Raw genomic sequence first — 26,023 nt, 5'->3', positions numbered from 1 at the left:
CTGGATCTTATGACTGGAAGTTGTCAAAGAGTAACCTACGGCAGGATGAAGTGGGTCAAAAGAAGGAGAATCATGGTTTTTATTTTGACTTGTAGACTTACCAAATCCAGACTGTGTTCTGTTCATTACCCAGCAATAAAATGATAACGGCTTTGCTAATGTCTCTTACGCACAGATTAGTCACAGCAACGTTAGCTTTTGGACTAGCTCCATTATGTTTTCGGTTCTCCTCCCAAGTCACGACCAACTGCATACGATGGCTGACATGCTCACCAGTTCACCATAACGGCTCTTGCGAGGTTCCCAAGGACCACAGCATCAGTCTCAAGTTAAGTGTACCATGTGTAAATGTCCAGTAACAAAAAGACCAATGAGTGGGTGCATCTAAAAATATGTGCTGCTGAAAGACGTTAAAGAATTATATTTTTTACAATTAACATGATAATCCTCACTGGTGAGGAAATTGTCATAATATAATTTTTCTGCACCCCCCACTTCTTAGTCTCTCCCTTGTATTCTGTCATTTGGTATCGTCAGTGTGGTTTCATTCAAAACACCATCACAGACGTAAGACGTTCTCCATCACCTTTAACTTGCTCAAACAAATCAATGTATTGCTTGAGTTTTATAGTGTTTCTGACGTGTCAGCTTGCTTTTCTGTGTTAGCGCGATTCAGATGAGCAATCCCCCCCTTTTCTCCCCTATTGTATCCGGCCAATTACCCCACTCTTCCGAGCCGTCCCGGTCCCTGCTCCGCCCCCGCTGCCGATCCGGGGAGGGCTGCAGACTACCACGTCTCCTCCGATACATGTGGAGTCATCAGCCGCTTCTTTTCACCTGACAGTGAGGAGTTTCACCAGGGGGACGTAGCACGTGGGAGGATCACGCTATTCCCCCCAGTTCCCCCTCCCCTTCGAATAGGCGCCCCAACCGACCAGAGGAGGCACTAGTGCAGTGACCAGGACACATACCCACATCCAGCTTCCCACCCGCAGACATGCCCAATTGTGTCTGTAGGGACACCCGACCAAGCTAAAGGTAACACGGGGATTCAAACCGGTGATCCCTGTGTGAACAGGCAACGGAATAGACCGCAACACTACCCAGATGCGATAAGTTTAACTCTGTTGAACCCTTTAAAAAGAAAAAAAATCTATTTTACCATGTCAATGTTTAGCATCCAGTCAGGATATGTTAGCTTCTCAGTTGAAAATATGGTGTCTAGGCCGACTTCCAGGTTCAAAGCTAAGACGATGATCCCGTAACGTTCAGTTCACAAAAAAGTCGCAAAACAGTTGTGGCTCACGTATAGGGCCATTTCCTTGTTTAAAAGCTCATACTTGTGTATTTTTTTCTCGTTCTTCTTGTTACGCTGTAATTGGCAAGGTTATTCAGTGAATAAGACAGATCCTTATTTTCAGTCAAAAATTGATAAATATGTGGATGCTCTGGGCTACAACTGCCAACTGTCTTCATGTCTGTCGTGTTGGCACTGCCATTAGGTCCTTACATAATGTCTTCATTATGTAATTGTTTCTCTTCCCTAATGGCATCATAGGAGAGGGAGCCAAACCGACCGACAATCAAGGCATCCGTGTCACAATTAGGCCTGTAATTTACATGAGTGTAAGTAGGCTATCATGACGCAGTTAAGGCGTTCACTTCAGAGAACATGGCAACCAAGCATCGATAATCACTTCTCCGCAGCAGCTTCTGGTCGTGCATGACTCACGCCGAATCTCAGCCCACCTCTGCATTTCAAGGTCAGATCCATGACTGATCCCTGCACTGCTCTTAATCCATATTTCATAGCCGTTCGACTGAAATGTTTCCCTACGACCACCTAAGGAAGATGCACTGAGAACGTGCAGGTTTGGGGGAGAAATAGATTCTCTCTTCAACAGGAAAAATTGTGGTCTTGAGACAGCATGTTGTGGTCTATCCTGATCAAGCACTAAATTACAAAGAAAAACTCACTGACTAGGGTTCATTTAGTTTTGTTAATCGCAAATGAAAAAAGAAGCCTTTTCTGGACACTGTGTGTTCTGCTTTCAGTACCTTACAGGACTGATTCCAGAATGACACGCATGCCCACAAAAACAGAAAGGTAAAATCATAATACTGGTGACATTGTCTTTAGTCTGCAATCTGCTGTGAAGACGGTCAAAGACACTAAGCGTGTAAAGCAGCATAATCCTCAGCAACTCTATGAATGAGCTGTATGAGGAAACAAAGGCCGGTAATTAGATCCCTGTTAATTGGATTGACTCCCTCACCGAGAGGAACAAACATCAGATGTGAAGGACAGGCCGCACAACGCATAGATTAATTTGGGTCAAATTGCAAACCGTCCCCTCCACCCTGCGACTGTAAAGGCTTGAGCTGTTGTCACCATTTCCACAGAGCCGGCACTGTAGGGCAAGGATCTCCCACGCAGCAACAAGAAGAGCACCACACTCAGCTATTCCCAGGTAGAGAAGAGGAGGAGGAGGAGGAGGGGGAGGACTGGTGGAGTCCTTCTTCCAGGAGTCTCATCCTCATTTCAGAGCGAGAAAAGCAACAAGGCGGGAAAGTTGACCAGAGAAATGTAAGCATCAAAGCAGACTGGTATGTTTTACTAGCCCCCTGGATACACACACACAAACACAATATAATAGCATGTCCCCAATATCATATACACAAAGAAATACAGTGGAAATTACAAAAGAGTGACATGACAGTTGTAGTGGCACTGTGTGACGAGCGGCTATGTGAAATATTTGCATATACCCCATCGCTACATGCAGATATACGCATACATACATACATACATACATACATACATACATACATACATACATACATACATACATACATACATACACAAAAACAAATTAAATGCCCTGCGACACACACAGCCATGTGCTATCAGCGATTTAATTTTTATATCCCTCCTGCAAAATGTTCACCCATATGGCATGTATAAGAGCCATGCGATTTATCAGATTTTCTGTGCATACTTTTACAGACCAAACATGAGTATTGATCACCAGTCAATCTATATTAGTGCTGCTGTCTCATTCCACTTTACATGGCTGCTCACATCAATCAATCAATCAATAACTTTATTTGTCCCCAGCGGGGCAATTGGTTATGCAGCAGTGGGTTTGAGACATTTAGCAGAGGGCACATAAATACAACCCTAAAACCAAAAAAACATAAATACTCAGTCAATTTAAAACAAACAAGTTAAACATTATGCAAATAACTACCTTTTTCCTCCTAAAGCTTAAGAGGGAGATTGAAGAGGGTGTAAAGGAGTGTTTATATCTGTTGGTTTTAGCTAGTGGAGGTCTGAGGAGGGTACCAGATGGCAGAAACTGAAACTGTTGAAGTAAAGGATGGGAACAATCAGACATGATTGATTCGGCTTTCTTATATAACTGTTGTAAAGATCCTGCAGAGTTTCCTGTGCAGTGCCAGTTATTTTGCTGCAGATAATAACCACTTTATGAGGACATTTTTGTGTTTTACCTTGAGACTGGTACCAGCAGAGAAAGGAGAAAGTGGGCACAGACTCAGTAAAAGATCGATAAAATATTGTCATCAGGGTCCTTTCAACCTGGAACTTGGGAGAATTTCCTGAGACAAAAGAGATACTACTGGCTTTTCTCGTGCATCATGTCAGTATTACTCTCAAATGTCAGTTTATTGTATAGCATAGTTCCTAAATACTTGTAGGACTCCACTATTTGCATATGCTGGCCATCAATCACTGTACTGACAGGAGATGGGTGAAAATGTCTAAAATCAATACACACATCCTTAAGTCTTTGACCCATTCAGTACTAAAAATGAATCATGACACCAATTTGAAAAATAGCTGACAGAAGGACGGTGGGAAATTCCTTGGCCGTTTAGCAGGCTCACTATGACTGTATCATCAGCAAACTTCAAGATGGGATGGTTTTCATACATGCTGCGGCAGTCAGTGTACAGTAGAGGAGAGAGGATGCACCCCTGGAGAAAGCCAGTGGGTGTTACAGACAGCTCGGAAAATTTATTCTTTACTCTCACTCTTTGTGTCCTGCACGTGAGGACGTGAGGAAGTCTAGAACCCAGCCAACACCGCTGTCCAAGCCAAACTTACTCTGAGCTTTTGGAGTACCAGATGTGGCTGTATGGTGTTGAAGGGTGATGTAAAGTCCACAAACAATAATCTTACATGGTTGTTAGAGCTCTCGAGGTGCTTGTATAGGTAAGAGCTATACATAGCACTAGCAGTCAATACACCTCTCTAGCCCACACACTGACGGTTATAACCACAGAGTAAACTCACGTTCTTAAAGGCCCACTTGAGTGGGCGGAAAACAACAGGAGTGGGTAGAGAGGCTGAGGATGATGAAGATGGAAGGTTTGTACTCCAGCTGCCATTGCCTGCATTGTGCAGAACAGAGGAAAGTGGTGCTGTATTACTGTTATTGAACAATCAACCCGCCAGTAACAGCAGCCGACAAAAAGGGTTGATTGATATTTACAAGTAGAAAAGCAACACAGAGGGAACTATTGCGATCGTATTTTTCACAATATTTGTATCGATTTTCAAAAACACTCCCATCAATTCTTAAGAATACGCACAAAGAGAGGTGTATTGTCCATGTCTAACCTCTAGGTGGAAGGTCAGTGTTGTAACAGGGCTGGTCACACTAGCTATGACTGATTACTCTTATTTGATATTGAGATGTTTTCTTTTTGTCATTTTCCTAAAATTTTGACAAAATATAGCAACATATCACAGTGTTAGTAGTATCATTAGTATCATAATATACCACAATATATTAGATCATGACGCTCGTATTGTGATATGAATCATATCGCCAAGTTCTTGCCAATACACAGTTCTTGAGGAGACAGCATGTTTGGAAGATCAGGGTGTTTTCATGTGTAATGCAGAAAGGTTATGGTTAATACTACTAGACTAGATTATAATTGTGATTATGTATACAAGTGATTCTTTAACATTCATATGTTGTCAACCATTCTATATAAGTCTATATGCCAAAGGGGGAGCAGCAAAGTCATCTGTCTGGGGAACAACTGAGTGCAATTACAGTAAATGAATTCTGATTCACAGAAATGTATATTTCTAGATTAATTTTTAGATTTATTAACCCATTTCTTTTTTTTCAAAGAATTTTTTTTATTATTTTTTTTTTAAATTTTTTTTGCATTTTTGCCTCTGTTGGATAGTGAAGTGAGACAGGAAACAAGAGCTTGGGTTCGACATGCTACAAAGGTCACTGTGTGAAATCAAACCAGGGATGTTGTGGTTATGTGGCATGCACCGTAACCATCCAGCTACCAGGGCGCCTTATCAATCCATTTCTGAGTATATTTTCAAAAAGAAATTGATTCCCATTTTTATTTCCGCTAAAATTTCCATCAAGCAGGTCCAAATGTCCAAACTCAAGACCTGAGTCTAGACATTTGGATTTGCTTGATTTAAATCCATCCATCCATCCATTATCCAAGCCGCTTAGTCTACTTGGGGTCGCAGGAGTCTAGAAATTTAAATTTTTTTTTCACTTGATAATATATGACTTGAGGCTTGACTTGGACTCAACACCTACTATGACTAAGCTAAAATTTGAAATGAATATGTGGTTTTATAATGACATGCATGCTCCCCTGTATTTTTGGCATGCATGTGGTAGTCTACACCCTCCCAAATCCCCATATGTATTGTAAAATGGTAGCACCTGAGGAAAACAGGGAAGTGGACACGATAAATTGGGAACAAAGGGGAGAAAACATTTTAAAAACTCACAGCTGCTGATAACCCATAAAATAACTATTGGAGGGTGTCTGGGAATATTCTGGGACCTTTGTCAGCTTTTTAGATGTGAAGCAAATCCTGGTTCTGGTAGTTCTCAATCAGATCCTCAGGTACCACCAGTACCGCACGTGTCCTATTGTACCAGGTAGTCTATTACATTCACCTGTTGTTCCAGCTTCATATCAGGGAGGATTTATACCTGGAGCAAAATGTGTATGTATTTAATCACCTAACAGAATAAAAAACTAGAACCATTGGTGGTATCTGAGGACCTGACTGAGAAATTACACAACTGAAAATGGAAAAGTAAGGGTTTTTCCCTTGAAACCTTGGCAGTCACACATTTTGATGGCCACCATTTTCAGTGCAACACAGGCCCAATCCAATCTGTCGGGTTCTTTAGCTGAATGATGATCTCCCTGCACAACTATTTTTTCCCCCATCAAACAAATGGCTGTGTGTACATACCAACAGGAGCCGAACAAACTTACCACTTGCTTTATCCAATTAGTCAGGTGCTTCATTATGATCGAAAAACTATCAAACCAGCTTTGAAACGTTGACAGTGAGCAGAAAAATGCCTCCAGGCATTATGTCTCCTCCACCTTGTTCAATCACTGGTATTGGACTTGGCTGATTGGATGCATGTTTCTCAACTTCTCTCCCTCTCTCTCTCTCTCTCTCTCCGACTATTGCTTATCCAAAATATGTCTACCAGATAATCAATTGAAATTAAAACTTTGCCAACTCATTGAACTGATGCCCTGAAATGTTGCAGGGTGGTCCAAAAAGTCACCAGAACAGAACCCGTTTGGTTGTAGGAGCCTGTGTATAAAACTTTTTCAAAAAGAAATTCACTGGCTTAATTGCCAGTATCGACTACAGCTGAACATCTTAAACTTAAAAGCGAAATAGAGGATTGCTTAAAGGTAGACTGGGGAGGATTTTCTTAAAAATCAATGCATAGACTCGCACAAAAATAATCCCTCTCAATCACCACTTATGACCCACTAAACGTGTGGCAGTGTCTGTATCCGCAGAGACCCTGTCCTCTGCCTGCATTTTTTTATTTGTCTTATTTTGCTGTGTACGAGACATTTCTGAGCGTTAACCTTCAGGCAACGGGAGTCTATAAAAATGTAGCGACCAGGTGCCGGTTCGAGATCATAAACATGCATCCTAAAAGCTGCTAGCTTAGAAGGAAGCTACAACAATGGCAGACATGGTGCCGAAAATATGCAGATATTGAAAGACGAAATGCCAACCAGATAAAGCTCGTTCCAAAACGACAGTGAATCTGGGGTTAGCTTTCATCCACTGGCGAGCACTGAAGGAGAGGATGGGGATGAAGAGCGACACGGAGTTGGTCTGTACACTGGATGTGTTCTGGCAACTGCGGTCAGGGTGCGTGTGCTTCTGATGTCGTTGAGCCGGGGAGGATGGCAACTTTGAACGTTATGTTTACAAACCGCAACTGAGAAATCCCACTCATTCTACCTTTAACACAACAACAAATCACCATTTAACGAATTTGGGTGACGGCAGAGCCTTCACATGCCCCCCCCCCCAAAATAATGCTAATGACAATCTCTGTTGTGTTTTATTTCTGAAGTGACACAGCTGAAAACCACAAAACAGGACAAGATCACGTCTCTTGAATCCTGGGCCAGATTATCATATGATATCGGGCGAGTTCCCGGGTGTACCAGCCAATTTGCCATGATAGGGGGCACCAAATGATTAAGATGACTAGACTTTTCAAAATATTTTAAAATATTTGTCATATTTTCTGTACATCTTTCAGTACCATGGAGGCATTGAGGTTGCCGACAATGGCAGTTCTAGACCAATTTTACTGGGGGGGGGGGCAGGCTGGGGCCAGTTGTGTTGTCAGAGGGGCACAGTGGACCCAGGACAAAAGAGACAAAGAGAGTGTTCAAGCTTTCAAAATGTTTAGAACAATATATAAAGTAATAGCACACAAAAAAACCCAACATAAATACCATGATTGGTATTTGTTTCAGTAACAGTATTTGTTTCAGTAACTTACAATTACAATTTTATTAAATTACAATATTGAAAACAAAATAAAACACATTCCTGTCAGCTTCAGCTCAAGTTACAGCACATTCTTTGCTGCAACACTTCTTTATAAGTCTCAATGAACAGTACAAGCTCTACTGTACTAAAGGGTCTCTGCATCCCAGTCTGTATTTTCCTTTCTATAATTTCACATTACAGCAACTGTATTCTGTGTTTTTTGGCAAACCAATCAAGAAATTAATCAGGAGTCAAAGCTTTTGCCCTCCAAGACTCAATACTTAGTACACCCAGGTTTCTCAGTCTCTCATCGGTTATCGTGGACCTGAGGTAAGTTTTCCCCAGCTTCAGCATAGAAAAACTCTGCTCACAAGATGCAGAACTCACTGGGATCGCAACTGCTATTTTGAAGAGTCTGAAGAGCTCAAAAAACACTTCTTTATACGGCTCAATGAACAGTACCAGCTCTACTGTACTAGAAGGTCTCTGCATCCCAGTCTCCATTTTCCTTTCTAAAATTCACTGAACTGATGTAGTTCATGCCCCAAGTCATCAATATATCATACATCATACATACAATCATAATCATACAATTAAGCAAATGAAAACAGAGCTGTCTCTTTCAGAAATGCATCACTTTTCGGGTTTAGAGCTTGGATGCTATTCATTATGTCACAGGTTGTCTTTGAAAACTGCCTGTTAAGCTCATTGACCATCTGATCAATGACGAGGTAGAAAAAGGCTGTACGAAACCCATCTCTATCTGGTTCTGACTCTGACCAACAGTAGTCAGTACACAGTTTTCACCGAGTTTAGAGCTTAGCCTTTCTTGTCGTTTTGCAGCTGGATGTATTGCAGTATCACACTGCTCAGAAATGTTCAACACTTAATCCCACAACTTATCAAAAAATGACTCCTGCCTGAAGTCATTCAATGTCTGAACTAAAGCTTCAACTAAATCAACAGCTTTTGAAAAGTGACGAAAACTGCAACATATCAGAAGTTTTGTTTCTCCAAACTCTTTACAGAGTGTAACAAGATGCACAATGAAATCAAGATCCATCTGGGCCAGCAGACCTCGAGCCTCAATAGATCTTTCACCATTTCATTCTTGGGTTATCTCATGCAGTACTCACTTAAGGGTACGCAATCTATCCATAATGTTATGTAGAGCTATAAATTGACATGCCCATTGAGTGTCATTTAATCGCTGGAGTTCTCTTGGTGCACCTTCGTACAGCTCTCTTGTATAGTTAGCCAATTAGGATGGACATATGACTCAGATGTGAACACATATAGTTTTTCTAGTAAGAAGAACTCCTCTGCCTCTGGGACAGCTTTGACTGTAAGAAATTTAAACAGTGGGCATTGCAATGGATGTAAAAGGTGTTTCTCGCTTGCTCTTTGATTCTAGCCTGGACCCCAGAATGCTTACCACTCATGGTGGCAGCACCGTTATTGGCATATATATATATATATATATATATATATATATATATATATAAAATAGCAATCAAGAAACACCATAACATCATAAGACTACACACTTCTAACATGGACACGCCATATGAACTGTAACTGCACTTCTTTACAAGCAGGCGAATATTTTTTCAAAATCACAAAACAAACCTAATGGTCCAGTGCTTGTGGATGCACATGTATCCTCTGTCGGTGTCTCACACACTTGTATGTCACCCTCAGCCTCACTTTCGGGATCTTCATCTGTCCGTCCTTCCTGCTCTGTGCCCTCACTTTGAAAACCAGTCCCTCCAACTAACAAGTCCTCTGGCTTTCTGTGGCACTCTCCATTTCCTGCTTTTCTCTTCAGCTCTCTCAACACCTGGGTCATCTGGCTTTGTCTCAATGTCTGCCTCATCATTGTTCGTTTTTATTTTGGGGGTCAGCGGAATAGGACTTAATGTCCCTTTTTTCTCTTCATTTTTGATAACTATAGAGCAAAAACAATGGAGAGGAATGCATAACACTTCAGCAACCCAGAATATTAATATACGGTTGCTCGCTTGCTTGAATTAATTTGTGTTGCGGTGGGTAGCCTTTGCGCTTACATTTCACAACCATAGAGCAAAGCCGATGGAGACGAACGCATAGCACGCCATCAGCTCTGGCTAACCATTCATGAAGAGAGACATTTTCTTCCCGACACCATCGCAAAGCCTACAAGTATTAACCCTTTCGCACGTAACTTATTTTTATGCTACGTAGGGCGCGTTACGTTACATGCATGGTCCGTTACGTTTTCATTAGCGTTATAACGCTTCTCATCGTTGTCAGCTAGCACTTGCTATATTTCAATGTTAAATCGCAGCTTCCTCAAAAGCTAAAATTAGCTAGCATTTCTACAATCTGGTTTTCTAATCGCACCGGTTTTAGCACACGCGCTAAACGGCTAATCACACTGGTGTGACGTTACGTGCGAAAGAGTTAATGCAAGCAGACTGTTAGCTGTAGCTGTTTACCGTCCATCCATTATCCAACCCGCCTATCCTGCTCTCGGGGTCGCGGGGATGCTGCAGCAGTCATCGGGTGGCAGGCGGGGAGACACCCTGGGTAGGCCCCAAAGGCCATCACAGGGCTCACGCTCTCACACACACACACACACACACACACACACACACACACACACACACACACACACACACACACACACACACCTAGGGACCACTTCGTACGGCCGATTCGCCTGACCTACATGTCTTTGGACTGTGGGAGGAAACCGGAGCACCCGCAGGAAGCCCATACAGACACGGGGAGAACATGCAAACTCCACACAGAGGGCGACTCCGAGGGTTGGACCGTGTATCGTAGCTGTTTACGCTGACTGTCATTAAGTTAATTTGTCGACAACATCATTTCCCGACCAGAAGTCTTACCTTGTAACAATTGCATAAATAAAATAGTTTTGCCCACCTTCAGTTCTTCGTGATGGTCTCACAACGTTTAGCTTTGATTCTTGCTTCTGGTCAGAGCTTACAGGTGGTGCGTGGCCTACTTTCTTTCACGCTTCAGCCAGCCAGTGGCGGTGCACCGCTTTAAGGGATCCGACTAGAATGTTGCGCCACATTGGTTCCGCCTTTCGAGTCAGCGCCACATCGTCGCAAGAAATCGATAATTTTATTATTATTGTAGACTCCTCGTTCGGAGGGGGGCCACGGGGGGGGGGGTCCAAGCTCAGTGTTATAGGGGCACTGGCCCCTGTTGGCCCCTCCCCAAAACCGCCTATGGTTGGCGAGGAGAGAGAGCTATCTACCAATTCTGCCTATTCCTTTTTCTATTTTTTGTTGTTGTTTTGTTTAATACTATATTAACCTATTTCACTGTCACCTGATTTGGCAACATTATAATGAATGCAGTCTTGCCAATAAAGCAGAACTGAAATGAATTGAATTGAATTGAGGCGAGACTCCAGCATCCCCGCAACCCTGATAGCAGGATGAGCGGTTTAGATAATGGATGGATGGATGAATGAATTGAATTGAACTGAATTGAATTGATTTGAACTGAATTGCTATTTCAGTAACTAGTGCAGTGCCCGTTCGGATGTAATGCCCCCTCTGACCACAACGGTGGCTGCAATTGCAGACGAGTGGCGCTGTTCGTCCGGTCACCACGAGACAGGCAGATCGATTTCTTCCATTTATTGCTGATAAAAAAAATTTCAGATACAATTTTTCTAATCCGCCCTCCTGTGTGGAATAAGTACAATAATTACTTTCTGTTTCATAAAGGCGAGAAGGCAAATCAAGCCCGTTATAAATGTTGTATCTGCCTTTTCTGACCAGGAAAATGAAAAATGCCTTTTCATTTGTGGATTTTGAAATGAAAATGAAATCACTATTCTGTTTTCCTTTAATTTCTGTTTCTGAAAACAGAACAACAAAACAATCATGATCTCTAAAAGCCTAAACATTGCAATACATTGTCTCAATGGGCTATTCCCCATACCTTCTTATCAACTCACCTGGTGCTCCATGATCATTCAGCTGTTGAAATGGTTGCTTGCGGCAGTCGTTATTGGGCTTGCCTTATTTGGTATATGGATGTGATGAATTTTTTAGACATATTCTGTAATGGTTTTGCATTGAGACCTCAAGAGTACAGGCCGTTCATGATGGAAATAAGGATATTTAGCATGACGTGTTGCATAGGGATGTGAGATGCATTTAGATTTGAGCATCACTTTAAGGGCTAGTACGGCATTTGTAGGCCCATGCCTATCTATGGTGTAAGGTTTTTTGGTTGAGTCTTTCATTTTACTGTAATATGTGTGTTAAGTCTCTACGTTATCTCTAAGTTCATGTAAAAATCTATAGTCTTTACACCCATAGTATATTTCAGTTTTTTACGTGTAAAGTGGGAGGAGGGGGGGCACTTCAAGTGTGGTCACCCTAGGGCACCACACTGTGTTAATCCAGGCCTGCTTCTGCTTGAATCAGAATTTAAACTTGCTGAGATCTATGACATTGAAGATCCAGATGGCCATATTCTGCGATGAAAGAAATTTGATTATAGAAAGGCAACCGAAAACTTGCTTGGATCACAGCATTACAGTTTCCATCGGTACCCTGTGAGGGCACAGCACCAATGGCGGCCGTTGTTAACCCAGGCCTCGACTGATCTCATATGGTCTTTTCAATCCGCATACTGACTTGGCAAAATTTTACGTCAGATGCCCTTCCTGACACAACCACTAACCCTATGGATGGGGGCACAGGTAAAGCGCTGGATGCTATTCCAGTATTCATGGACTCACACCCATGCTTGTCATCCAATAAGTCTTTTTTAGTACAGCCCAAAATCACAGTCCAATGGGTCTTTACAATCAATCACATTACATATGATATAAGTATTAATCTTATATATTCTGAATTGTTTCATTCTAACTTGTGTAATCATTAAGTAAATGCGGTGCTGCTCGTCTACTCTGTCCACAAGCTATCTATTACATGTCTGTCCATCCCTGGAAGAAGGAGCTCTCCTCTGATGCTCTGACGTTTCTCTCATTTTTTTTCTCCCTAACAAGGTTATTGCATAGATTTTTTCCTCATCTGAATCAAGGGTCTAAGTATAGGTTGTCACGTAATATGATTTTGAATCCCCCTTGGACTAAACTGTGATTCAGTGCTATTGGTTAGTCTCGTATTACGTCACATATCATGTGACGGCAACACATCCGCCATGTTGTCTGTGAATGTTCTCATTCATCCAGGTCATGGTTATCCAAAGGAATTGAATCAAGTGCAACTGGACTTGGTATGTATCCGTGAAGATGTTTCGCCTCTCATCCAAGAGGCTTCATCAGTTCGTGCCTTTCTGACTATACCAAGCTAGTCTGACTGGCTGGTGATGAAACTCAGATATTTATCCTCTTTGGAGTCATTATCAGAGCTAATGATGTCTATGGCTCTGTTAAGCAGCAACGGTCGTTGGGGGTGTTAGTTTCGACTTCATTATTCAGTGGTCATGAGAATCGTTGGAGCCGTTAGTGACCGACTGTTGTTCTTGGAGGCTAGGCTTCTTGAGTCTCCTGGGTAGAGATGGAAGGACGGCATTGTAAGTGGGAAATAGGTGGTGTCGCAGACCTCCTCCTCTGTTGAGGGATGGTTTTTCCAGTTTCGCATAGATGGCTTCCTTCACCCCTCTTTCAAACCATCTAGCTTCCCTGTACAAAATGTGTACGTTGCTGTCCTCGAAGGAGTGTGTCTTTTCCTTTATGTGTAGATAGACTGCTGAGTCTTGTCCTGAGGAGTTTGGCCTTCTGTGTTGGGCCATCCCTTTGTGTAGTGGTTGTTTGGTTTCTCCTATGTATAGGTCAGTGCAATCCTCATTGCATTGTACAACAATCTGGTGTATACTGTACAATGCAATGAGGATTGCACTGACCTATACATAGGAGAAACCAAACAACCACTACACAAACGGATCAGTAGTTCCTTCAGACTGATACAACTTTCAAGTTGTATTATCATCATTGCATAAAACTGTTATACTTTTTGAGAAACAAAAGCATTTAAAAATAAAGGCATTTCAATTTTATTAGACATTTTTCAATTGTGTGTCAATCATCATCAGCAGTTATAAACTAAATCATAAAATTATATGGTTGGAATATAATTAGTACAAGATGGAGAGAAACTGCTTTTGTTTTGTAAATTTGTTAACATATCGGTCTTACATATCGATAAGTGCGAGTTTTTCCCATTTATCTCTCCTTGGTTTTTCCATCTAAAGCTTGTACATAATTATTGCGCGGAATTGCATGAGATTGGCCTAACTGCCAAAAATCCTCAAATCGAATCTGATCCTTTGGACTGTTAGGCCAGAACTTTGTAAAATGTATTTTGCAAACTGTTTTTCGAAGAGTCAGTCACAGCTGCTGTGATGTTTTATTTCTGTACGTTTGTCAGATTTTCACTTAAAATTTTGTTTTTGTGAACACAGATCGACAATGAGAACTTCAGTGTAAACAGCGGTTGCTAAGGTCTAGCTATCCTCCAACATGGCGGAGCTGTTCGTTGTCAATGAAAAAGTCACGTGATTGAGAATAACCCATATAAATAAATTTGACTATCATATTCCATCCTCAACAGCTGTGAATAGAATAGATAATGTGTGAGTTTATAGTATGGATGACTACGTGTCCAGAAAAAGGTACTCACCACTCTGAGCTCTTCGCTTGCCCTCGGCCTGATTTGAGCCACCAAAAGCCCCACAGTCATCTCATGACTGTAGAAATTGAATAGACACCATCTCCATCCTTGCCTTGAAAATGATCATTTTGAAACGGTGACCCAGGGTTTCATTAACCCAGGTGACCCCCTGACCCCAAAGGGCCTTTATCACATAGCGACAGCCACTTTCCTCTCATCTAAATCCACACTTCCTCCACAGCTCCCGCTGCAACCCACCCCGTCTGCACATCTGGCCTCCTCAACATGCATGCCACCAGATTACCAGGTACATGAAGTGGCTCCGCAATGGTGACATTTCCCTGAATTGTAAAAGTTGTATAATTAATGCATGCACACATGCCTGTGAAGCTTTGGGGCAGCAGCAAAATTGGCGGAAACGCCGGTGCATCCAAATGTATTTTTAAAAGTTGTTCTCTTATGCGATGTTCCCCTTTGCATCAAATTAAGTCCGAGGATGCGCACCAGAATATGCAGTCTAAGCTTTGCCTTCGGGGAGCAGCTTCTGTGGATTGGAACAGCATTTCATTACGGTTCATGCAGCGGGATCCCTTTATCTGCATCTACCCTGAAAAGCAACATTGGCAAATTGATATATTAGCATTTTACACGAGGAAGACTTTGACAGTATTTCAGATGAATGAAAAGCTATAATATAAAGTTCATATAGTGCACGTCTTTGGTAAGTGGTGTAAGCCTCGCCGTGGTATGTTCACAGAAGACCCACATACACCTAAGCATTTGTCTGCAGCGTGTATGGTGCATGAACATGAAAAGCCGTCTCTGGTAAGGGAGATATCCTCGACCCAGTTACCTAATCAAGCTGTAACCTGTAAACAAGCGCTTCGGAGGGGGCGGACATCTGTCAGTTGGAAAAATGCCGGGCAGATGTTAGGCGTTTGCTAAGCCAGTATTTCTGTAGCTTTGAACAGACAACTGCATCTTGACGGAACATTGTCTCAAGCATGCAGGCATGGGGATAATCAGAGCTGTGATCACACGTATGCCAGAAAGTTTTTCGCTCTATGAGTCAATGTTTCATCTGTGGACAAAGGCTGCCTTTACACAACAGCAGAAGAATCCACACAATCCTATCTCCACATATCCCCTTGTTATTAATTGCATAGCTATTAAGAGTAGGTACCGATGGATCTCTGCTTCATTTTTAAACAATCTCTCTGTTTGAAAGGGGAGATGAAATTAAAAGAAAAGGCTTGCCACAAAGAAGCAAATGTATTTCCCGGTAGACTGGCATTGATTAAACACATGTTACATAATGGTTGTGAGCAGCTTCCTTCAACTCTCCAAGTGCTTATTCTCCATCTGCAATGATTGTCAAACTAATGCACACATCCCATAAATAGAGTGGCAAAGCTGAAAGTGAGTAGGATGAATTCACCTGAGAATTACACAATGAATTTTTTTGGTATAAGTGGACTTGCACTGGATCTTCTATCCCAGATACACACAAGTATTCGCTTTTGTGTGGATGTAGCTGCTTTTTCATGCACCACATCGAGGTTCAAGTTTATTTGTGATGTATCAGGAATCAGGAACATTTATTTGTCATTTTATTCCATGCACCTGCGCACATGAAATGAAACGAAATATCGTTTACCCCAGCCCACAGCAGTGCAACACGAAGACAAAAACACATCCAAACTACAAGAACACATATATCGAACATATAAAAAAAAAAAAAAAATTCAGTGTCCAAGAGAGCGAACGCCAGGATGACTCGGAACTGCCGGTCTGCATGGGCTAGCAGTTAGCTTAGCCTGCCCCGCTTCCACGTCCTGTCAGACCGCCCTCGGTGTTTCCTCTTCGGGCGCAGCTCGAGTCAAGGCCATGGTCCTTGGGCCCACAGGCCGCAGCAGACCAAGCTCTCCCAGCCGATCAAGCGCCAGCTCTCCCAGCCATCAAACGAAGACACAAACAGACGCAGTCACGCAGACGTGGACAAAGACAATGCATGGACGGTACTGGGTGAGGCCGCCGCAAATGTAAGTGCGCGCCACCATCTTCCCACACCAGAAGCGGAAGCAATATGAAATATGAAAATATTATGATTATGAATATATTTCAATATGAAAACAAGTTTACACGTATTCTCATGATGAAATGTTTGTTTTGCTGGCTCAACACACAAGCAGGAAATTAAAGTACTGTAGAGCCGAAGGAACGGAGAAGACCGTAGGTTCACACTTTAGCCGTGTAGGCAACTTTCTTTAATCCACGGTAAATCAGAGAGACAACCAAACCACAGCTCGACTGAGCGGAGGTGGCAAGAATCCCCAGAAAACTGGCTGGACAACCATAACTTAACCCTGCGTTAACCTGCCAGGGCAACCATGACTTAACCCTTAGTTCCTGGGTTGAATTCTGTCCCCAATACGTGTCCACCACAGTACTTATAAAAGTACTTTTAAAGTATAAAAGTACTTTTAAATCAAAGGGCAACATACATGTGCACATACGTGTGCACACTCTCTGGAGTGTGTTTTAACGTAGGCTATATAATTCATTAAGGGTGGCACAGTAGTATCTTTGTATTTGCTATGTTAAATAAGGCAATGTGGCTAAATGTCCGACAATCTGACATTATTAACCATAATTAGCGCTACCGCGCCCCCTAATGTAAACCATATGTAACCATCACGAATGACTAGACTCGCTAGCCTGTTTGGCTAATGGGTCAGACCCTTTAGTTGACCGGTTAGCGCAGTCGCCCGTGGCCCGGGCTACCCAGGTTCGATTCCCGGCTGTGGCGGATTCCCGGAGGCCCCCTGAATTTGCAACATTTGGTTGCAGCAGTGGGATGCAAATGTTCCCAATGGCTCTTCTTCTTTGCAGCCCCAAGAGTCTCAGAACCTGGTTTAGAGACTGTCCTTCAAAGCCACTGCAACCCACTTCAACTGGCTCACAGTGGGCCTTCCACCCATTCCTCCAACTCTCAGCTACCACCAGTTCTGCATACTTGGCTCTCTTCCTTACTTGCGCCTACTCCACAAATAACTTTCAGTTTATTTCACGAGTGTGGATTGTAGTTTTGGCGGCACGGTGGCGCAGTGGTTAGCGGCAAGAAGGTCCTGGGTTTGAACCCCGGGTAGTCCAACCTTGGGGGGGGGGGGTGCATCCTGCGTCGTCCTCTCCTCTGTGTAGTTTGCCCGCGTCTGCGTGGGTTTCCTCCGGGTGCTCCGGTTTCCTCTCACAGTCCAAAGATATGTAGGTCAGGTGAATTGGCCGTACTAAATTGTCCCTAGGTGTGTGTGTGTGTGGGGGGGGGGGCCCTGTGATGGCCTGGCGGCCTGTCCAGGGTGTCTCCCCGACTGCCGCCCAATGACTGCTGGGATAGGTTGTAGGATAAGCGGTTTGGATAATGGATGGACGGATGGTGGGATGCATGTGCACTCAGAGGCGTGAGGGAGGTGATATGCTGAAGCGCGGGGACGCGCTTCCCAAAAGAGGGAGGTAGTGTAATGATCACGAATATTGACTAGACTCGCTAGCCCATTGGCTAATGGGTCGGACCCTTTAGTGGACTGGTTAGCGCAGTCGCCTGCGGTCCGAGCTACCCGGGTGTGATTCCCGGCTGCAGCAGATTCCCGGATGCCCCCTGAATTTGCTACACGTACATGTAATATGAGTTTTAAATTGTTACTCGTACCATCATAGAGTGCATATTGGACATTTGACTACCACCCAAAGTTACTAACATGATACATCTTGGACATTTGGCCTGGCCTGAAGCGATTACCACCACCCAAAATTACTTAACAGCCAAGGGTGGGGCAGTACACTAGACTAGAGCATTGACAACGACAAGGTCACCAGTTCTATTCCTAATGGTAACAACTTTGTCCTCCCTCCTCTCTTTCCCCATCCTTCCCATCGCTCCCGCTGCCGTGCTCCCCTAATGTCCCAATAAAGCAGAAATATAAAGTATCTTATAAGTATTTTATAAGAATTCACTCAAGGAATAACTATCAGGGTGGCTTGAGCACCTACTTTTACATGTATACAGCCAAATGAAATCAAAGCATAAACATAAGCCTACCAGTATACTTGTTAGTCTAGCTATGATGTGATGTGGTGTGAGCTGTGAGATTAATAGAAAAAACATACAAAAGTATTTGTTACACAATTACCTAATATGGGTGGGATTACCTTCTCTAAGACTATGAGTTGTCTCTTGAGAGAAGGTTTGAAGTAACCTGTGCCCAGTGGTGAGCAGGCCTGCATGTTGTTTGAAATACAGCATGCCAACATGTAGCTACAGCAATGTATAACAGTCAGATATAAAAAATAAAAAACAGAGTACTAGAAGTACCTGATAGTATAGAGAGACTGATGTTTGCTTTAAAACTGCTCATTCGAATTTCCTGACTTTTGCAGTTTTAAACCAAATCAAAAATCTCACTTAAAATGTAGTTTTTTTTGTTTTTGTTTTTTTTCATTAATCTGATTTTTATTTATTGTGCGGATTTCGAGTTCCAGTATTTTCATTGGAAAACTCGTACATGGGTTTTGCTTCCACATGAAACGTCCGTGAGCATTCTCAACACCTCTGACTCGCAGAATCCTGCCCCACTGAAGTGTTTGAGGGAGAGAACTGAGTCTGTTCTGTGGAAATCAGCATTCCTAAATACTCACTGAGCAATCCTTATTTTGGTGGAGCGGCACATTTGTGATGAAAGAACTGAATTACAACACCTGTTTCCACGTGTTGAAAATGATTAAAATCTTGCTTTCAGCCAAGGACAAAATCTTTAGTAGTTTGGAGGAAATATTGTGAAGTTAGGAGCAGTATTTCCCTCCTTTCAGGCAACACAGAGACTCAAATATATACTTGCTAAAATACACCAAATGTGCCACAACATCAAAAACAGGTTTTGTAATGTCTGTGAATGTTCTCATTCAAGTTTAGCAATCTCATTCTTGCCTTTTATTTCTCCCCCCCCCCCCCTTTTTTTTTTTCCTCCCCCAAATGTACTTGGCCAATTACCCCACTCTTCCGAGCCGTTCCGGTCGCTGCTCCACCCCCTCTGCCGATCCGGGGAGGGCTGCAGACTACCACATGCCTCCTCCGATACATTTGGAGTCGCCAGCCGCTTCTTCTCACCTGACAGTGAGGAGTTTCGCCAGGGGGACGTAACGCGTGGGAAGGTCACGCTATTCCCCCGAGTCCCCCCGCCCCCGGACAGGCGCCCCGACCGACCAGAGGAGGCGCTAATATAGCGACCAGTACACATATCCACACCCGGCTTTCCCACCCGCAGACACGGCCAATTGGGTCTGTAGGGACGCCCGACCAAGCCGGGGGTAATACGAGGATTCGAACCTACGATCCCCGTGTTGCTAGGCAACGGAATAGACCGCTACACTACCAGGACGCCCGCCTATTGTTTCTTATCAAAATGCAACTTCCGCAAAGAAATGTTAACGTTTTAAGAACGGTTGCTGCATTTTGATAGGCTAGGAGAGCGTTAGGCTCTGCAGGTGGGCGGTACTGAGTTCATAGAAGGGCCATCGGAAAAAAACTGGCCTCTTAACGCCAAGCAGCACAACAAACCCAAAAAACCACCCCTTGTCTCTATAGCGAAACCTTTTAAGTTTGATTGAAAAAAAGGGGATTCATCCCCCCCCCCCCCCACAGACTTCAGTCGAGGTCTAACCACAACGCGAGCGTCATCGGGATTTAAAATGCCGGATGACGTCACACATTTCACAACCCGCAGTAAACGGGATAATTGGAATAATAGCCTCCCAGTTTGCAGTTTATAGATAAAAATAGATGATAATAAGTCAACTTCATTCATTTCTGCAAGTATGGCTGGCGTCTCCTCAGTGGATTGATTACAGTTAAGATTTGATGTAAAGTGCTGAGACTGTGAGGTCAGCGAGGGGGGAAGAATTATTTTCAACTATGTTTAAAAAAGCTGCGGCCAAGGGAACTGAGATCTGATGTGAACCGCAGGGAAAGCACCGCCCTCCGCAAACAGCAACATAGAAGTTTATAATATCATAATAATACACTGTGAGTGGATGTCAATCTGTTTCCACATTTTAGAACTATTTGGGCTTTTTGTTTTTGTTTTTTGTTGGGGTTTTTTTTTCCCTCTTGAAATCCAAGCTTGACTTTGACTTTGTGGTTTACAGTGACAGGACGTGGGAAGGGTTTAGCAACAAACACACTGTGGTCAGAAATATTTGACATCAAACGCTCAAGAAAACTGTGGGGATTTATTTAAGCTATCACATTTTTCTTTTCCACAACCAGTCAGTCTTCAAGAAATACTTTTCTGTACAGAAGCATACTCACAATAAAATAGATGAACTAGTATACTAGCCGTACAGCACAGGTCATACCAATGGCTGATTCCTACCTATATAATGCAAACTGCACACAGCCAGGATAGTGCATTAAACATGAGAACTCAGTAGCAGATGTTGTGGAATACAAACAGGTCATCATCATATTACATTTCATCTTTCTTTTTTTCTTTTTTCTATTTTGAGTCAGTTTTAACTTTTGCAATGATTTGTTGGTTTGGCAACCTCACTATGGTTAACAAAAGTAGGCTGGGAAAGATTGTTAAACTTTGCCAAAAGATCACTGGCACTAACTTGAATGATCTTGGCCATGTTTATCAAGTTACAGCCCCTCAGAGGGCAAAGGCCATGCTGGCAGACCCTCAACATCCTCTTCCTGCAGAGTTTTTATTCCTGCCATCAGGGAGGAGGTACACTTCACCTAGGAGGGCCAAATCAAACCGATATCTGAGATCATTTGTTCCCTCAGCTGTTGGGTTTTTAGACAAGCTGTAGACCTGCCTAGTTGCTGTTGCACACACACTTTAACAAGGACCGAGGAACTGTTGGTTTTTTATAGTTCATTGAATTTTATCATGTTGACATCTACTGTATGTTATATGCATTTATGTCTTTTGCTTATTTTATGATGTGTAATGGTTGTGTTGACTCTTGCTTGCAAACCAGATTGCCTCTTGGGGACTATAAAAACTATCCAATCCAATCAACCAATAATTTCATGAACATAGCAGATATAACTATTCCCCGATAGGACCTCGAGTTAATTGTGCATAATGTTGAGAGACCTGAGAGACCTTAATGAGAAAAGGGCTCTTGAGAATTAATTTCCCTTTCGCATTGGGGAGAATTAATAACCATGAATTTCATATGGGGCAGTTGCTTCTTCTGAGCAGTTTTGATTCGTGCACCGATGGGTTGAATTGTAAACCCTCGTCCAGATTCATCTCTGCCCATGACTGTTTCCTCCAAACTGCAGAACGACTTCCCTCGGTTGATTCCTCATCTTGTCCATGCAGACGTTACCATGCATGCTTTTCCACCGTTTGCCCCAGAGACAGGATCCAATAGTGGAGATGAGTCAACCTGAGCTGTCCCCAGATGTGTGGAGACTGAAACCACAACATAGACAACCACTGGTCCTCTGAATTCATTCGACGGCCACTGAGGAAACAGCTGAGCACAGAACCGAAATCTGTCATTGTAGCTTTACTTCAATCCCACGCAGGACTTGGACAGTTTATGACAAATTCCTCAACTGGACAAGATGAGCATTGCCCTTTGACCTTAACCCAGTCAGCACAGACCTGGAGGCATGAGAGGCTTACATGCTGTGTTTGCTTCTCCCCAAATGAAGGAAGTACTCTAGTTTTAACGTTTCCCACAAGAAGTCAGACGGTCAAAATAAGACATTTCAAGTCAAATTTATTAATCATAAAGCTCATTTAAAAACTACCAACATCACCCAGTGCTGTACAATATTGAATCACTGAGCAGACAAGGTGCTATACTTGACTTGAATACTCAAAAACTGAATTTCATACTGAAGAGAATAGTTTCAGAATGGTTTTGTATCCAAAATGGCTACAAATTGTTTGATGCAGGAATTAGAAAGAGCCAGTAAAAAGCCAGTATGTAGTATGTTTGTTCGAATGCACTTTTGTTCAGAATTATTTTAAGCATAAGTGCTTCTTTATCCTTTTGATGAACCTTTATAGCTTGTGGATGTGAGTGTGTGCTGAGCTTACTGTGTACAGTTACCATCTCCTCTTTTGTATGTTTTCAATATTCCATGCCATTACCCAAACCGCTTATCCTGCTCTCAGGGTCGCGGGATGCTGGAGCCTATCCCAACAGTCACTGGGTGGCAGGTGGGGAGACACCGTGGACAGACTGCCAGGCCATCACAGGGCCGACACACACACACACACACACACACACACACACACACACACAGACACACACACGCACACACACACACACACACATTCACATTCACACCTAGGGACAATCTATTATGGCCCAGTCACCTGACCTACATGTCTTTGGATTGTGGGAGGAAACCGGAGCACCCGGCAGAAACCCACGCAGACATGGGGAGAACACGCAAACTCCACACAGAGGATGACCTAGGATGACCCCCAAGGTTGGACTACCCCAGGACTCGAACCCCAGGACCCTGTTGCTGTGAGGCGACTGCGCTAACCACTGTGTCACCGTGCCGCCTGTTTTCAATATTGACTGTGCAAAAAAATTCCCCATCAATTGATTGCATGTAGCAGATACCTGCTACATGCAATCAATCGATGGGAAATTTAAAGTAAGGTTTGCTAAACAGGAATACAACTTGTGGATGCCGACATGCACAGCACACGTGCTTTGCTAAAAAGTCCAGCTGGTTAGCAGTACGCCTGAGAATGTGGAGAAGACTCTTAAATGAATGATCTCTCTGTGAAAGGCCAGAGGTTGAAACGGCTTCCGTGCACTAAATCTCTGTAAGTCCATAAATAGGAGCAGATGGAGAAACCCGTCACATGTTCGATGACTGTCATCTTCCAAAGGAAGTCGTTTGGTTTTAAAAAGGTGAGATGCATGATGGTCACAGGAACTACACGGGCATCTCAGGCCACCTAACTAGCGCGCGTTTCATCAGTCACAAGGCTGCTGATTGCAAATTATATGAGTTTCAAGGGGAAGTCTAAAATGTATAATAAATACCTTTGAATCGCCGGAGCACATGAAGGGGCGTAGACATCCTTAGCAATCAGTTTTCTATGCACTGCACCCTCTGCAACATAATTTGCCATATGTGAGACGTGCGTAGCCTGATGTTATTAACGATAGCAGCTGTAGCTTAAGAACATTGCATCACACCAAGGACTTGGTGAGACTTAGACTAGCAATTTTCCTCCCTCATATCCTTGTTTTTAGAGGGATATGAGGAAAGAGATGGTGGAGGATTTTCTCATAAAAGATGGCATAACAAAAAAATAAAACGGTGGAGGATTTTCTAGTATCCCATAATCCCTTTTTTGTCTTCCATGCTTCTGTCTGTCCAGCATTCATATTCAACAGGGGATGGGAAGGTTTATGACATGCTCTCAAACAAAATGAATGGATTTATTTATTGATTTATTTTTCTCTCTCTGACCTCATATTACCCATCAACAGCACCACAAGTAGTCCTAGTACCATAGAAGTTGGATTGAATTTCAAAGTCAATAGTTACTGCTTTCACTGACAGTTTTCCTTTTGGCTTCTGGGTTTTATTGGCAGTATGTCTTTATTAGTTTGATTTCCTTTTTTTTTAAAACATGAAATGCAGAACTGTTGTGTTTTCTTAAACCTGCCATGATCTATTCAGCTGTGAATGCTGACTGTTGTCTATCCCCTGTTGGTGAGTAAAGTCGAAAATGTATTTCTGACTCAGAATTCAATTAGAATAATGAAGCCCGTGGTCTGGAGTCACTGTTGTGAAGTGCTAATGAAACAGACTTTGATCTAAAATAACTCGGGAAGCAGAGGAGCACCCTGAAACAAATGCACTGGGTTCAAACAGCCGCATTCTGCTGAGCCTCATATCGGGCAGCCCTGCACACAGCATGCACACAACATGCACACAGCATGCACACAACATGCACACAGCATGCACACAATATACACACAGGCGAGGTGAAGCCAGGTAAAGCCCTTTTTATTTCCAACAGACACCTCGTTGCTGACATTTTCCATTTCAGTCTCTAACACACTTTCTCTGGGTTTTTTTTCTCTTTTCTTTCTTTTCTATTCCTCCATCCTACAGATATAGAGCTGGTGAATTTACAGATATGAGACTAGATGTGTTGTGGGATTGTGGTTCTGGTAATCTGGTGATATAACTTAAATGTTGTCATTCCCTGGTCTTAAAGGCTGCATTACAGTAAATTGAATTAAATTTCCTTGATTGATCCCCTTGGGGAAATTCAGTTACTTCAAATTAACCTATCCTAGCTGTGATCAGTGTAGCTCAGAGTAGGGGGCAGCCGGCGTGCAGCACCCAGGGACCAACTCCAGTTCTCTTCCCATTGCCTTGCTCAGGGGCACAGACAGGGTCACTAACCCTAACATGCATGTCTTTTTAATGGTGGGGGAAACCGGAGCACCCGGAGGAAACCCACCGCAGACACGAGAAGAACATGCAAACTCCACACAGAGGATGACCTGGGATGACCCCCAAGGATAGACAACCCCGGGGTTCGAACCCAGGACTTTCTTGATGTGAGGCGACAGCGCTAACCACTGGGCCACCGTGCTGCCCAAAGTGAGACAATTTTCTGGACTTAATCCACTGTTTTAGTGAAATGAACAATGACTGTCTCTACCTGCTTGGTTGTCATATCCACATTACTAATGATCATTTATCAACATTTTCTGCTGTGTACATATCTTATGAGAGCACCAATAGTCATCCACTAAATATTGTCATCACATCGGTACACATACGATATACTATATAACATGATACCAATATTTAGGTGTTCAGTCAAAAGAAAACATATTTGATTTTGTCAATATCTCCCACCCTTTTTTATATATTTAAAGGGGTAGTATTCCTATTTTCTTTTCTTTAATTTTTTACCTATTTTGATCTGCAAACATGTTAGAATGGTTCTCAGATGGTATAAATTATTGTCTTCATGATAAATTCAACAAAACAATGAGACTCAAATCTATGCTTTTTCTTATGTCGGGGGGGGGGGGGGGGACACACACATCACCGTCAACACCATCTGAATTGCCTACATCATATGGGAGCATCAAAGACTGTGAGACCCATCTGAGGTAGGCAACACACGTCAAGTCCAGCACATTAAGATGGATAAAATATGAGGTGAGTAGATAGACGACACATCCACACCACCATCACTGTCCACATCTACACCCCTTTATATCCTTTACACATAAGATAAGATAGACTTTATTGTCCAGAAGGAAATTTGTCTTAGACAAACATATAAATGCACACACACAATACCAACAGTACATGTATAAATTGCCATCAACCAACAAATTGCACACTGCCCATCATACAACACAGTCATAATGGTGTACATAATATGTGCAGTAAGAGTAAAGCAGCCTCATCAACAAA

This window comes from Lampris incognitus, chromosome 11 (genome assembly GCF_029633865.1).
Source record: "Lampris incognitus isolate fLamInc1 chromosome 11, fLamInc1.hap2, whole genome shotgun sequence".
Lineage (NCBI taxonomy): Eukaryota > Metazoa > Chordata > Actinopteri > Lampriformes > Lampridae > Lampris > Lampris incognitus.
The sequence above is the reverse complement of the archived record's forward strand: the minus strand, read 5'-3'. Positions refer to the sequence as shown.